This window comes from Colobus angolensis, unplaced genomic scaffold, assembly GCF_000951035.1.
Source record: "Colobus angolensis palliatus isolate OR3802 unplaced genomic scaffold, Cang.pa_1.0 Scaffold302, whole genome shotgun sequence".
NCBI classification, from domain to species: domain Eukaryota; kingdom Metazoa; phylum Chordata; class Mammalia; order Primates; family Cercopithecidae; genus Colobus; species Colobus angolensis.
Window position 1 is genome coordinate 3,891,076 of NW_012116289.1, and position 6,275 is coordinate 3,897,350.

The following is a 6,275-nucleotide window of genomic DNA, read 5'->3' on the forward strand; positions in this document are numbered from 1 at the left end:
TCCACCTGCCTTGGCTTCCCAAAGTGCTGGGATTACAGTTGTGAGCCACTGCGTCCGGCCTTGCCTCACTGTTAAAAGACTATAATGTGATGTGATATATCAGCTTTTTCGAAGTCCGGTGTACGTCAGACCCTAAGGCCTGCAGTATCTGGAGTGGTGTTGCTGGATGTGCAAAACTGCCAGGCTGTGGCATGTGGTGTTCTCATCTACCAGATCATTCCTTGGGCTCACTTCTGTGGGTGGTACTGCTAGCATTGCACACTGGAACTGCAACTTGGGAAAGTGATAGAAACCGACTGCATGGTAGGTACAAAGTAAGTTTGTTGTATTTTATACACATTAATATTTTGGATGTTTCAATATTTAAACATTTCACAAAGGAAAATCAGTGATAATGCTTCTTGAATGTGTTGTGAACAATGCAAGCCTTTTATTAAAAATTATGGAATATTCGAAAGAAATGTTTTTCTTACAGAGCAGAGAATAATTACTCAGGGTTCCTGTGTCAAGGCCTCTAGGGCCCCTTTACTGTCTAGAATTCTTAGTAAGTGGAAAACCTTTCCCAAGCACAATGAAGTCTCAGCCCTGATATGGGCAGGACAGTAAAAGACCTGTCTCCTCTTTCCAGAGCAAACCCCAGTGGTTGCACCTGTCCTCCCATTACACTTTGGGGATAAACCCTGGAGGCCCTAGTGTAGGGGACCAGTTTCATGGGTCTTGTTGCCAAAGCTTACTTTCTTGATCCTACGGCTAAGTTCTGACCCTTCCTCCAATTGATCTGCTTTCCAAAAAGAGCACACCAACCCTTGCGCAAACCATTGAATGTGGTGCAGTAAGCTGTTTCATCCAAGTGGTCCAAAGCCATAGGCTGAGCAAGTGGGAAAAACTTAGACCTGTATAGGATCTTCCCCCAGTTAGTTAGGCTCTTTCACAGGGGATGCATGGGAGACAGGCTGCTGTTGCGCCATCCTTTCTATTACATAATGATAACAACGGTCACTTGAAATGCCTTAAAACTTGGTGTCATTTACGTTTAAATACTTGCTGTGTTCCTGGCTCTGTGCTAAATGCTATGCCTGCATCTTAAAAAATCCTTAAAATAAGGTAGGTAGGTACTACTATTGCTTCCATTCTCTAGATGGGACACGATTTTAAGAGTTAAATAGCTCACCTAAAAACACACAGCTAGTAAGTAATGCAATGGAGACTTGAACCCAAGTCTATTCTAGTCTAGACCATGGAAGCCAAAATTAATTAATTATGCAAATAAGGAATGTGGAGAGTTCAGCCTTGAGCAAAGGGAGATTAGCTTGTTTTGCACCAACCCTTCTGCTGAGGAAAGGACAAAAACCAGAATATACATATCTATTCAGGGATCAGGCAGTTGAGAAAGCAAGGCCTAATATTCGAGAGGTGAGATGTACATTTGATACTATTCGTTTCCCCCTCAAGAGACTTGTTATTTCAAGGGCAGGGGCTGAGAAACTGAATAGAATTTGTAGAAGACTAATGGAGACCAAAAATTAGAGTTGGGGTCCCAGTAGAAGTGGCCCTGGAAAACACCCCAGACTTTCTCTTGGGACCCCAAAGAGCTACTCTTTGATTAAAGGTGAACTGGATATGGTCCTGTTCTCACAAGGAGTGCAGCCCAGCCTTAGATCTAGTGGATGGCCAGAAGCAAAATAAAGCCCCTCTGAAGGAGGAGGCCATGGTCTAATTTCTCAAATTTTCTCTATTAATTGTTTTCAAAGTCTGTTTAAGAAATAGGAATGCAAAAACACAAGATTTGACCAACAATAAGAAAGTGAACGATAGAAACAGACCTCCAGGAAATTCAGATAGTTAACATTATCTGACAGGTACCTTACAATAACTATGATTAAAATGTTCATGAATTAGATGACCAAATGGAACAACTTCAGGAGAGGGACGTTATATTTAAGATTCTAGAATTGAAAAATAATATAACAATTTAAGAAATCAGTAGATGGCTCTGATAGACACAACTTAAGAGACAGGTAATGAAATGAAAGATAAGAAAATATCCAGACTGGTGCTGGGGGTAAATAGGGTAGACAACTATTCGAAGAGTTAATGGTTAAGGATGTTCCCAAATTGGTGAAAGACATTAAGCCACATAAATAAGAAATGCTGTTGACCTCTAAGCAGGATAAGTTACAATGAAAATTAATTACTTTATAGTAAAACTACTGAAAAACAAAGACTAATTTTAAAAGTAGCCAGAGGAAAAATATATATTACTTTCAAAGGAGCAACAGCAAGCCTTGTTAGGGGATTTTCAGCAGAAGTAATGATAGTGAAAAATGGAATGGTGTTTTCACAGAGCTTCAAGAAAATAATAGCCAACCTAGAAGACTATGAGGCAAAAATATCCTTCCAAAGACACATCCAAACGAAGGAAAATATAATTTGCCACCAATGAAAATTACCAAAAGCATGAAAGGAAAGTACTAAAGGGTGTTCTTGAAGCAGAAGGAAAATGATCACTGACCATAGCTGGAGGTGCAGAAAAGCATTGAAGGGCAATGGAAAGGGTAAGTATATGTATAAAACTAAATAAATATTGAATGTATGAAACAACTTTTTACTTTATGGGATCTTAAATATATAAAGAACTAAAATACATCACCAAAAAAAAGCACGTAAGTGTGGAGGGAGGTAAATGTAGGGGTCCCCAAACCTTTCTGGCACCAGAGACTGGTCTTGTGGAAGATGATTTTTTCCCAAACAGTGGGTGGAGGGATAGAGGGATTGGGAGCATGGTGCTGGGATGGCACTGTGCTACCTCAGACCATCAGGCATTAGATTCTCATAGGGAGCGCACAACCTGGATCCCTCACATGCACCGTTCACAATAGGATTAGCACTCCTATGAGAATCTAGTAGCACTGTTAATCTGACAGGAGGTGGAGCTCAGGCGGTAATGCTTGCCGGCTTGCCACTCACCTCCTGTTGTGCGGACCAGTACTCATTCACAGCCTGGGGACTGGGGATCCCTGAGTAAATGGAATTAAAGTATTCTGAAGTCCTTGAATTGTCTTGAAAGTGAAGATGGTGGAGGCACTGATTTATATTAGAAATGAATAAGTCAGGGGTACATGTTTCAGTTTCGACAGTATTTTCTAAAAGAATAAGAGAATATAAAACTAACAAGATAACAGAAGGAGAATATGAAATCAAATAATCCCAAGGAAGCAAAAACAAACAACAACAAAACGCACAGAACAGATGGGAACAAATAGAAAACAAACACCCACATGCATCAATCTCTACATCAAGCATATGTGGACTAAATATTCCATTTCAAAGGCAATATTATCACCCCTGGATAAAGAACAAATATAATTATCTGAGACTTCAAAACAACATACCTTAAACAAGGATACAGAAAGACTGAAAGTAAAAGGATGGAAAAAGGACTATCATGCAAGTATTAACCAAAAGAAAGCTGGTGTATTTAGTACACGAAGTAAACTTTCAGGCATTACTAGAGTATAAAGGATATTTCATAATGATAAAGGGCTTACTTTACCAGGACTATACCAATGGCTGAGGTATCTGGGCTGTCTGTGAAGCTCAGATGGGCTGCTCGTGGCCCAGCCTCACCTTGGTGATGGCCCAGGAAGCTAACTGAGACTTGGAATTGGTTGAAGAGAAGCCAGACTCAAAAGAAGTATTTGAAGATTGTGTGTGTGTGTGTGTGTGTGTGTGTGTGTGTGTGTTTAGGGGAAAACATGAGAGGTAGAGTACTATTCAAAAGGACAAGAAGTGGAACATTTTCTTTTATAAATTAAATAAATGGTGGCTCCGAGCCTTCCCCCGCCTCCTGCCTTTTTTGGGTCCAGCTTGCTAAGAAATGTTATTAATGATAGTTCACGCTTATGAAATTCTTGCCTTCTAAGTGCTTTGCAGGTATTAATTTAATCCTCACAACAGCCTTAGGAGATAGGCATCATCACTACCATCGCTATTTTACAGATGGAAAAACCAGCAACCGTCAGAGCTGGTATTCAAAATAAGCCAATTCAGATTCCGAGTCCCGGCTCCTAACCACGGAGCGGCCTCAGGGTTTTATAGATTGTCGGGCTCTTTGGATGAACATCACACCTCATGGAGAAGAGTCCCTTCCATTTTAACGGCTCCAGGTTGTCATGGAAATCCTCTGTATACAGAGGGTAGGGAGGAGGATGAGAAGCAATACATATTTATTGGGACTTTCTATCACCCCAGGACTTATCCAGGTACATTATAACAATGTTGAATACAGTGTTAGTCCCATTTTAACTGAGGAAAATAAGGTTTGGACCGTCAGAGACAGAGCAAGGCACATTGGTAAGGGCAGACAAGGGATTCATCTGACTCCAATGCCTCTTCCCTGCTAAACCACACTGGCTTGTCACACCGTGAAATTAGAGTCAACTTGTTAAATCTTGGCACGTTGCTAAATTATTAATTACACTCCCAGGAGCTGTGACTGGAGCGGCAGGGATACTATGGCTGCACTGTACTATTTTTAGCACTAGATGGTGCTGTAACACTGCACATCTCTACTGCGGTGGTCCTTGGAGGAAGATTACTTCAGGGTTTGGAGACGCTGGAGGGAAGGATGCTACCTTACCAAACATGAAAAAAACATGGAAGACAGGACACTCTCGGGCCCTGATATTCTGGTTCCTGATGGCGAACTTTGGGAAAGCTGGAGACTGTAGCCTCCAGGTGACTCCAGGATGTGCAGTACTGGCATCTGGGTTTTGCTCACACAACCGTGAACTCCTGGTCCCACCAAGCCCTAGCGAGTGGATTGGAGCACACACCCACCCACCTCCTCAGATGCTCCTACGAGTGGGGGAGGTATCTTGGCATGTAGGAGCCTGGTGCCGTGTTAGGTGCTCAGGATACTGGTTGTCCGGAATCCCAGTGAAGTGCAGTTCCGCCTTTGTTGTGCCACTTTCCCATGCGCGTCCTGCCACTCTGAGGGTTGCAGAGGCTGCAGAGTCGTCTAGCTTGAGAAACTGTATCAAGGTTGCTCCCTGACGGCCTGGCAGCTCGCTGAAGAGCTGCCTTCAGTTCAAAACAGTTTTAGGGAGATTGTCATATACTCAATGGGTTTAAATGCTTTTACACTGACTCTTCAAAAGTGTCAAAGTCATGAAAAACAAAGAAAGGCCGAGGAAATGCTCCAGATTGGAGGAGAAGGGCGACATGGCAGCTGTGCATGCACCGCGGGTCCTGAACCAGAAAAAGGAGCTCAGTGGAACGGTTGGTAACTTTTGGATACAATCTGTAGGTGAGCTAATAGTATTGCTTCGATGTTAATTTCTTGGTTTTGATCACTGTACTATAACTATGCAGAAAGTTAACATTTGGGGAAGCTGGGTAAAGGGTATATGGGAATTCTTTGTGCTATTTTTGCAACTTTTTTCATCAAGTTTGAAATTATTTCAAAATTGAAAGCTAATAAAAATTATAAAAATGTTCTTAATATTATTATGGAATATTTTGAACATATAGAAAAATATAGATAATAAACCTGGCCACTTTTACAGGTGACTCAAGGGTGCTGTTGGCACCAGACGAATGAAGTTCCTGTAGGAGTTAAGCATTGAGCTCTGTTGTTCTCGCTCTCTGTGTCCAGAGGTGGCTCCTGGTAGTTGAATTAGACCATTATATTCTGGGCAAGAGCTATTTAAATTTTTGACAGCCTCCACTTTAGAACAAATCAGCAGACAATCCACCTCTATGGCCATAGTATTTGCTTAGTGTGATAGCACCTTATTCCCATGCCCTACTTAGTAATTCTCTTGGGAGACATTTTTTTTTTTCCAGACCTTGTCTTTTATTACAGGGATCTAATCATTACTGTCTAAAACAAAAACATATAAAGATGGCCCCAATTGCTTAATGATGCTTTTGATATTTTTCTTTAACTTCTTTAACTTTCAAAATGAACTTTTAATTTTAGAACAGTTTTAGAGTTTCAGAAAAATTGCAAAGATGATACAGAGTTACCATATTCTCTGCACCCAGTTCCCCCTATATTATCAGGTTACCTTAGTAGGGTACATTTGTTGCAATTAATGAACCAATATTGATACATTATGATTAACTAAAGTCCATACTTTATTTAGATTTCCTTGGTCTATCTAATGTCTCTTTTCTGTTCCAGAGTCCCCTTCAAGATTCTAAGATATCACTTTAAATTTAGATGTTATGTCTATTTATGCTACTCTAGGCTGTGACAATTTCTCAGACTT